This window comes from Schistocerca nitens, chromosome 10 (genome assembly GCF_023898315.1).
Source record: "Schistocerca nitens isolate TAMUIC-IGC-003100 chromosome 10, iqSchNite1.1, whole genome shotgun sequence".
In the NCBI taxonomy this organism is placed as follows: domain Eukaryota; kingdom Metazoa; phylum Arthropoda; class Insecta; order Orthoptera; family Acrididae; genus Schistocerca; species Schistocerca nitens.
This window is the reverse complement of record NC_064623.1, coordinates 190,240,706-190,251,066: the sequence shown is the minus strand read 5'-3', so window position 1 is coordinate 190,251,066 and position 10,361 is coordinate 190,240,706.

The following is a 10,361-nucleotide window of genomic DNA, read 5'->3' as shown; positions in this document are numbered from 1 at the left end:
AGTGCAACGGCAGCCGCTGCTGCGCTCCGCGCGCCGCTACTTACAATCCACTCTGCCACTCAGGCAGCGTCTTTGTTTGAGTGGTGTAAAAGATACAGTCGCTTCTACAAACAACAGTCTTTTTCATGAATTATATTACAAAATCGGGCTCCACGTACAAGACGACCCCTCACACTATAACGCGTTCACATGATTACGTTGCCATTAATATACAAGATTCTTGTACCCAAGAGCATTGTACAGGGTGATTCAAAAAGAATACCACGACTATAGGAATTTAAAACTCTGCAACGACAAAAGGCAGAGCTAAGCACTATCTGTCGGCGAATTAAGGGAGCTATAAAGTTTCATTTAGTTGTACATTTGTTCGCTTGAGGCGCTGTTGACTAGGCGTCAGCGTCAGTTGATGCTAAGATGGCGACCGCTCAACAGAAAGCTTTTTGTGTTATTGAGTACAGCAGAAGTGAATCGACGACAGTTGTTCAGCGTGCATTTCGAACGAAGTATGGTCTTAAACCTCCTGATAGGTGGTGTATTAAACGTTGGTATAAACAGTTTACAGAGAATGGGTGTTTGTGCAAAGTGAAAAGTTCTGGACGGCCGAGAACGAGTGATGAAAATGTAGCACGCATCCAGCAAGCATTTGTTCGCAGCCCAGGAAATAGAGAATTGGCTGTTCCCTCAGCTCGAAGAAGAAGCACAACAATTCATATTTTGGCAGGATGGAGCGCCACCACATTGGCACTTATCTGTCCGTAACTACCTGAACGTCAACTACCCGAGGCGATGGATCGGCCGCCAGGCAGCCCGTGACAGAGCACTTCATCACTGGCCTCCAAGAAGCCCTGATCTTACCCCCTGCGATTTTTTCTTATGGGGGTATGTTAAGGATATGGTGTTTCGGCCACCTCTCCCAGCCACCATTGATGATTTGAAACGAGAAATAACAGCAGCTATCCAAACTGTTACGCCTGATATGCTACAGAGAGTGTGGAACGAGTTGGAGTATCGGGTTGATATTGCTCGTGTGTCTGGAGGGGGCCATATTGAACATCTCTGAATTTGTTTTTGAGTGAAAACAACCTTTTTAAATACTCTTTGTAATGATGTATAACAGAAGGTTATATTATGTTTCTTTCATTAAATACACATTTTTAAAGTTGTGGTATTCTTTTTGAATCACCCTGTATATCTGACAGTTTCATCTCTTATTATTGTACAGCTTCTCACTACAAACATATATCATACTAAATAATGTGAAGGCAGAAATCACAAAAATCTTTTGCTGCTGTATATAACTAATCCAGTCTTCATGCACCTGCGCTCATTTTCCTCATATACTTCTTTACATCTTGGTGTTCCGTCCACGAGGTGGAGTAAGTATATAGGTAGTAGACACTGTGTTGATAGCCTTCAACACCTGAGCTCACCAGAAAAGACAACGATGTATTTATTCAACAGAGCGGCAAGTTAAGCTTGCTGTGCTGCACCGAGGCGTTGTAATTCTGTTACCTCGTTTTCAACGCGCCCCGTTTTGAATTCCACACTCACTCTGTTATTGCATTACCTTATTTCATTAAGACAGTGAGATTGTACGAGGTGTGGCTAGAAAAAAACCGGACTAGTACTGGTGAAACAATAAAACGAATGCAATAAGGCTGAAAGTCGCGTGGCCTGTCGCGTGACTCTCGATCCGCCTACTGCTCGAGTTTCATCTGCCTCCTGCACTCAGTCTGCCCGTGGCGTCTGTTTTAAGTAGTTGACGTTTTGTCTGTGCGTCGGAAAATGTTGAGTGTACACAAAGAACAGCGTGTTAACATCAAATTTTGTTTCAAACTAGGAAAATCTGCAAGTGAAACGTTTGTAATGTTACAACAAGTGTACGGCAATGATTGTTTATCGCGAACACAAGTGTTTGAGTGGTTTAAACGATTTAAAGATGGCCGCGAAGACACCAGTGATGACACTCGCACTGGCAGACCATTGTCAGCAAAAACTGATGCAAACATTGAAAAAATCGGTAAACTTGTTCGACACTTTCCTTGTCAACTCCTGTTAACTCAGACACTGCTCTGATTGTTAAACGGCGATCTTGTCGAACAAGTTTACCGATTTTTTCAATGTTTGCATCAGTTTTTGCTGACAATGGTCTGCCAGTGCGAGTGTCATCACTGGTGTCTTCGCGGCCATCTTTAAATCGTTTAAACCACTCAAACACTTGTGTTCGCGATAAACAATCATTGCCGTACACTTGTTGTAACATTACAAACGTTTCACTTGCAGATTTTCCTAGTTTGAAACAAAATTTGATGTTAACACGCTGTTCTTTCTGTACACTCAACATTTTCCGACGCACAGACAAAACGTCAACTACTTAAAACAGACGCCACGGGCAGACTGAGTGCAGGAGGCAGATGAAACTCGAGCAGTAGGCGGAGCGAGAGTCACGTGACAGGCCACGCGACTTTCAGCCTTATTGCATTCGTTTTATTGTTTCACCAGTACTAGTCCGGTTTTTTTCTAGCCACACCTCGTACATCGTCAGTATACAGAAATTCCTTCTGTAAAAGTCTAACTCTGCCATTCTGTGCTTTTGTTTTTAATAAATCTACAGTGACTACTCCGGCATTTAGCAGTCAGTATCCACTTGTCACTTCACAGGCCAACGACACTGTTCCTCTCTCGCAAAAATTCTAAACCTGTCATGCAAATAATCCTTGGTCCGATATAGATACGTCGTCTCTGTTCTTTCGGACATTCACACCACTGATTCGCCCGATGGGCAATGAGTTCACAGCCCTCGGTGCTGGTGCACAATGACGTCCAAATTTCAGAGGGAATGTAAAATTAGCAAGCGCGGAGGACAAGGGCGGAGAATTCGCATATGTCGCTATGGATGGGAATGTGAGTCGGCCCGGTCGCATGCAAGACAGTCCGCGCGGTTGCTATAAACACTGTGCCCCGATGGCGCAGTCGTTAGCGCAATTGCCTTGTAAGCAGGAGATCCAGAGTTCGAATCACAGTCCAGCACACATTTCCACTCGTCGTTGCTGATCCCGCACGAGGCTCCGGTGTAACTGATATCAGTGGTTCCTTCCTTTTCCTTTCTCTCCCCTCCACCTTCAATTCACGTAGTCATTTGTCTAGTAGCAATGTGCATTTCATTGCTGCGTCTCCTAAATTTACACTACTGGCCATTAAAATTGCTACACCACGAAGATGACGTGCTACAGACGCGAAATTCAACCGACGGGAAGAACATGCTGTGATATGCAAAGGATTAGCTTTTCAGAGCATTCACACAAGGTTGGCGCCGGTGGCGACACCTACAACGTCCTGACATGAGGAAAGTTTCCAACCGATTTCTCATACACAAACACCAGTTGACCGGCGTTGCCTGGTGAAACGTTATTGTGATGGCTCGTGTAAGGAGGAGAAATGCGTACCATCACGTTTCCTACTATGATAAAGGTCGGATTGTAGCCTATCGCGATTGCGGTTTATCGTATCGCGACACTGCTGCTCACCTTGATAGAGATCCAATGACTGTTAGCAGAATATGGAATCGGTGGGTTCAGGAGGGTAATACGGAACGCCTTGCTGGATCGCAACGGCCTCGTATCACTAGCAGTCGAGATGACAGGCATCTTATCCGCATGGCTGTAACGGATCGTGCAGCCACTTCTCGATCTCTGAGTCAACAGATGGGGACGCTTGCAAGACAACAACCATCTGCACGAACAGTTCGACGACGTTTGCAGCAGCATGGACTATCAGCTCGGAGACCACGGCTACGGTTACCCTTGACGCTTGCGATGGTGTACTCAACGACGAACATGGATACACGAATGGCAAAACCTCATTTATTTGGGTGAATCCAGCTTCTGTTTACAGCTTCATGATGGTCGCATCCGTGTTTGGCGACATCGCGGTGAACGCACATTGGAAGCTTGTATTCGTCATCGCCATACTGGCGTATCACCCGGCGTGATGGTATGGGGTGGCATTGGTTACACGTCTTGGTCACCTCTTGTTCGTTAAAATTCAGATGTGTTACGACCCGTGGCTCTACCCTTCATTCGATCCTTGCGAAACCCTACATTTCAGCAGGATAATGTACGACCGCATCTTGTAGGTTATTTACGGGCCTTTCTGGATACAGAAAATGTTCGACTACTGCCCTGGCCAGCACATTCTCCAGTTCTCTCACCAATTAAGAACGTTTGGTCAATGGTGTCCGAGCAACTGGCTCGTCACAATACGCCAGTCACTACTCTTGATGAACTGTGGTATCGTATTGAAGCTGCATGGGCAGCTGTACCTGTACACGCCACCCAAGCTCTGTTTGACTCAATGCCCAGGCGTATCAAGGCCATTATTATGGCCAGAGGTGGTTGTTCTCGGTACTGATTTCTCAGGATCTATGCACCCAAATGGCGTGGAAATGAATAGTATGTTTTATTTGTCTAATGGATACCCGTTTATCATCTGCATTTCTTCTTGGTGTAGCAATTTTAATGGCCAGTAGTGTAATTCAGCGTGCACCTGCTACTTTGTAAGTTTTGTGATTTAGGGTCAAGGGCTCCAGAAATGCATTTTCCACCGGAAAGGTTGATATGCGCTATGTCTCACAGATTTTGTCATAGACGTTGCTGGCCGTAATGTTAATCATAGCACCTGCATCTACAATAGCAATTGTAGCAATCCCCTCCATTATCTAACAGCATGCCTCGATGTTCAAATGGCTCTGAGCACTACGCGACTTAACTTCTGAGGTCATCAGTCGCCTAGAACTTAGAACTACTTAAACCTAACTAACCTAAGGACATCACACACATCCATGCCCGAGGCAGGATTCGAACCTGCGACCGTAGCGGTCGCTCGGTTCCAGACTTTAGCGCCTAGAACCGCACGGCCACCCCGGCCGGCTGCCTCGATGTCATCGCATAGTCAGTCACGTATGTCCAAATCATCAAAGAAGTGTGGTCGCGTCTTATTTGTTGGCCTGTTTGTGGCCAGTGGAGTGTGGTCTTCTGACGCTTCCGCTATTGGAACAGTTTGGTGTTTGGGTGGCGACCAGTTTTGGTTGCCAGATTGCGATCAGCTCCGGTTATTGTCAGGTTAGGACCTCCTGCCATACCCCATGTTTGGATTGGTTCGGAGTTATTCACTCGGTGCTGCCACCACACGTCAGTTGGTCTATGTTGCAATTTCTGGTTTCCGTTACCTTGTGGATGGTTGTTGTATCCTCCTCTTGTTACGGTACGGGGCTATGGTACCACGATTTTTCCCGTGCTTTTTATTGATGACTCATTATTAAACCTAGTCGGGATACACAAAAATCCCGACTACACCGCGACGTTTAATATCGCATACAGTATAGTATGTTCATTAAACGTGTTCAGAGACACCGCTGTAAATGTAACTGAAGTTAAAAATGCAGCTCTCAGTCCTAAAGGACTGGCCGATCAGGTCCCTGGACCTGAACTACCTTGTGACGATGACCAAATGCCAGTTTAGGACAAAAAGCAGTCCTCAGTCGGCAGACGTCGATAGCCTTGGTCCACAGTCATTTGTTTTTGGGTGCAGCCACCGTTACCTACGTAGCTGACAGTACTGTGTGAGGCAGACATTGTCTGCTTTGTTACTGTGTGTTGTACTTTGCTTTGCAATACTATTATTTTCAATAACAGTTTCCTCAACAGCCTCTTTCATATTTTCCTATGCTATGTCAACAGCAGTGCATATTGCAACAATGCGTTTGTCAGAATGTGGGGATGGAGCAGGGAGTTTCATCAATTCACGTAACGTGGCACCTCATCCCTGCCCTTACCTACAGACCTCAATGCCTAAACCAGTCTAATATTTATATCATGTAGTTTACCTGTATCTGCAGTAACATGTGAGGAACTGAAAAAATAACATTGTCAACGATCTTTAGCCCCAGTTGAATTCCGAAATATTAGTCGCAGTTGCGAATAATTGTGACATCAGCTACACTAGATAATGAAAGAATAGCGACTGGCGACGCATTTGTGCCGGATCGGGACTCGAACCCGGGTTACCCACTTATTTGGAGCTGTCACCTTAACCATGCACGCACGCTTCCAGGACAGATCCAAATATCCATATGCCACAATGTCTACGCTCCCCCACTGATCGGAGCATACCTGGATTAATGAGACTAACGTATTCAGCATTAGTAGTACCGCCATGTTTGCCCGTCTAGGCTCTAATATTTATTTTCACAAAGCTGTTAGCACTATGGGACTTCGAGTAGCTGACGTTGGATGGATCCACGAACCTGCGCCTTTCACCGTCACCACCTGCCATCATTGTATAATACGGTCTGAAGACGGTCACTTTTAGACCATTGCCAAAAAAATATTTTATTGCGGTAAAGCCTGTTTTCAATCGAATTTCAAAATATTTTCTCAAAATTGCTGATATTCTCCCCGAAAAATGTTATCAAAAATCACTGAAAAAGTAAACTTAGATCCAGAACCGAACTCGCAGTTTCGCGTACTGTAACACAAAACTCTACACATGCCACTAAAAGAACAGCCAGCTAAACGTCAGCGAATGAAGATACAGAACGTAGACGACATTACAATATTGCCACATTTTCTCTTTTCCTACGATCATTTTCTACCTATACAGTCCCTGGTCAATTTATTAGATGCACTACAGTTTTTAAGCAAATTTTGATTTATGTCTAAAGAAATTTGTTTTTTTTAAATACATAAATTGTGATAAAATGATTGTGTCGTCTACTTCATAACCAACGTGATATAATAAACAAATAAGACGTAGAATTTATTGAAAATATTTTATTTCAATAATTACAGCAAAAATTAAAATATTGTAAAAGTGAAGAAATTAGTTTTAATATTTTGTTGAGCCACCTTTAGCAGCTATGAGAGCCTTAATACGATGTGGCATGCTGTCGATGCAGGACTGTGCTGTGTCTTGCATTTGTGTATCATGATATCATACATGGATGATCTTCTCTAAGAGCTGGGTTTTTGTTGACAAAATTTGACACCTCCCTCTTCACTAGTTCCCGTACATTTTCTATGCGGTTCTTGCTTTCATAGCTGTAGCATACCTGTAAAAATCAAGAAACATGATTAGTATACTATGAAAAAAGGCACATAGGTTACATCATATCGTAAAAAATAACCCCCCCATGAACCATGGGCCTTGCCTTTGGTGGGGAGCCTTGCGTGCCTCAGCGATACAGATAGCCGTACCGTAGGTGCAACCACAACGGAGGGGTATCTGTTGAGAGGCCAGACAAACGTGTGGTTCCTGAAGAGGGGCAGCAGCCTTTTCAGTAGTTGCAGGGGCAACGGTCTGGACGATTGACTGATCTGGCCTTGTAACACGAACCAAAACGGCCATACTGTGCAAGTACAGCGAACGGTTGAAAGCAAAGGGGAAACTACAGCCGTAATTTTTCCCGAGGGCATGCAGCTTTACTGTATGGTTAAAGATGATGGCGTCCTCTTGGGTAAAATATTCCGGAGGTAAAATAGTCCCCCATTCGGATCTCCGGGCGGGGACTACTCAGGAGGACGTCGTTATCAGGAGAAAGAAAACTGGCGTTCTACGGATCAGAGATTGGAATGTCAGATCCCTTGATCGGGCAGGTAGGTTAGAAAATTTAAAAATGGATAGGTTAAGGTTAGATATAGTGGGAATTAGTGAAGTTCGATGGCAGGAGGAACAAGACTTTTGGTCAGGCGAATACAGGGTTATAAATACAAAGTCTAATAGGGGTAATGCAGGAGTCGCTTTAATATGAATAAAAAAAATAGGAATGCGGGTAAGCTACTACAAACAGCATAGTGAACGCATTATTGTGGGCAAGATAGACACGAAGCCCACGCCTACTACAGTAGTACAACTTTATATGCCAACTACCTCTGCAGATGAAGAAGAAATTGAAGAAATGTATGATGAAATAAAAGAAATTATTCAGATAGTGAAGGGAGACGAAAATTTAATAGTCATTGGTGACTGGAATTCGGTAGTAGGAAAAGGAAGAGAAGGAAACGTAGTAGGTGAATATGGATTGGGGGTAAGAAATGAAAGAGAAAGCCGCCTGGTAGAATTTTGCACAGAGCATAACTTAATCATAGCTAACACTTGGTTCAAGAATCATGAAATAAGGTTGTATACATGGAAGAACCGTGGAGATACTAGAAGGTTTCAGATAGATTATATAATGCTAAGACTGAGATTTAGGAACCAGGTTTTAAATTGTAAGACATTTCCAGGGGCAGATGTGTTCTCTGACCACAGTCTATTGGTTATGAATTGTAGATTAAAACTGAAGAAACTGCAAAAAGGTGGGAATTTAAGGAGATGGGACCTGGATAAACTGAAATAACCCGAGGTTGTACAGAGTTTCAGGGAGAGCATAAGGGAACAATTGACAGGAATGGGGGAAGGAAATATAGTAGAAGAAGAATGGGTAGCCTTGAGGGATAAAATAGTGAAGGCAGCAGAGGATAAAGTAGGTAAAAGGACGAGGGCTAGTAACAGAAGAGATACTGAACTTAACTGATGAAAGGAGAAAATACAAAAAAGGAGTAACTGAAGCAGGCAAAAAGGAATACAAACGTGTCAAACATTAGATCGACAGGAAGTGAAAATTGGCTAAGCAGGGATGGCTGGAGGACAAATGTAAGGATGTAGAGGCTTATCTCACGAGGGGTGAGACAGATACTGCCTACAGGAAAATTAAAGAGACCTTTGGAGAAAAGAGAACCACTTGCATGAATATCAAGAGCTCAGATGGAAACGCAATTCTATGCAAAGAAGGGAAAGCAGAAAGGTGGAAGGAGTATATAGAGGATCTATACAGGGGAGATCTTCTTGACAATATTATGGAAATTGAAGAAGACGTAGATGAGGATGAAATAGGAGATACAATACTGCGCGAAGAATTTGACAGAGCACTGAAAGACCTGAGTCGAAACAAAGCCCCGGGAGTATCACATTCCATTGGAATTACTGACAGCCTTGGGAGAGCCAGCCCTGACAAAGCTCTACCATCTGGTGAGCAAGATGTATGAGACAGGCGAAATACCCTCAGACTTCAAGAGGGATATAATAACTCCAATCCCAAAGAAAGTAGGTTTGAGAGATGTGAGAATTACCGAACTATCAGTTTAATAAGTCACGGCTGCAAAATACTCTCACGAATTCTTTACAGACGAGTGGAAAAACTAGTAGAAGCTGACCTCGGGAAAGATCAGTTTGGATTCCATAGAAATATTGGAACACGTGAGGCAATACTGGCCTTCCGACTTATCTTAGAAGAAAGATTAAGGAAAGGCAAACTTACGTTTCTAGCATTTGTAGACTTAGAGAAATTCTGAAGGTGGCAGAGGTAAAATACAGGGAGCGAAAGGCTATTTACAATTTGTTCAGAAACCAGGTAGCAGTTATAAGAGTCGGTGGAAACGAAAGGGAAGCAGTGATTGGGAAGGGAGTGAGACAGGGTTGTAGCCTCTCCCCGATGGTATTCAATCTGTATACTGAGCAAGCAGTAAAGGAAACAAAAGATAAGTTCGGAGTAGGAGAAGAAATAAAAACTTTGAGGATTCTGCCAGAGACATCAAAGGGCTTGGAAGAGCAGTTGAACTGAATGGACAGTCTTGAATGGAGGGTATATGATGAACATCAACAAAAGCAAAACGAGGATAATGGAATGTACTCGAATTAAGTCGGGTGATGCTGAGGGAATTAGGAAATGAGACACTTAAAGTAGTAAAGGAGTTTTGCTTTTTGGGGAGCAAAATAACTGATGATGGTCGAAGTAGAGAGGATATAAAATGTAGACTGACAATGGCAAGGAAAGCGTTTCTGATGAAGAGAAATTTGTTAACATCGAGAATAAATTTAAGTGTGAGGAAATCGTTTCTGAAAGTACTTGTGTGGAGTGTAGCCATCTATGGAAGTGAAACATGGACGACAAATAGTTTGGACAAGAAGAGAATAGAAGCTTTCGAAATGTGGTGCTACAGAAGAATGCGGAAGATTAGATGGGTAGATCACATAACTAATCAGGAGGTATTGAATAGAATTGGGGAGGAGTTTGTGGCATAACTTGACTAGAAGAAGGGATCGGTTTGTAAGACATGTTCTGAGGCATCAAGGGATCACCAATTTAGTACTGAAGGGCAGCGTGGAGGGTAAAAGTCGTGGAGACCAAGAGATGAATACACTGATTCAGAAGGATGTAGGCTGCAGTAGGTACTGGGAGATAAAGAAGCTTGCACGGGATAGAGTAGCATGGAGAGCTGCATGAAACCAGTCTCAGGACTGAAGACCACAACAAAAACAACAAC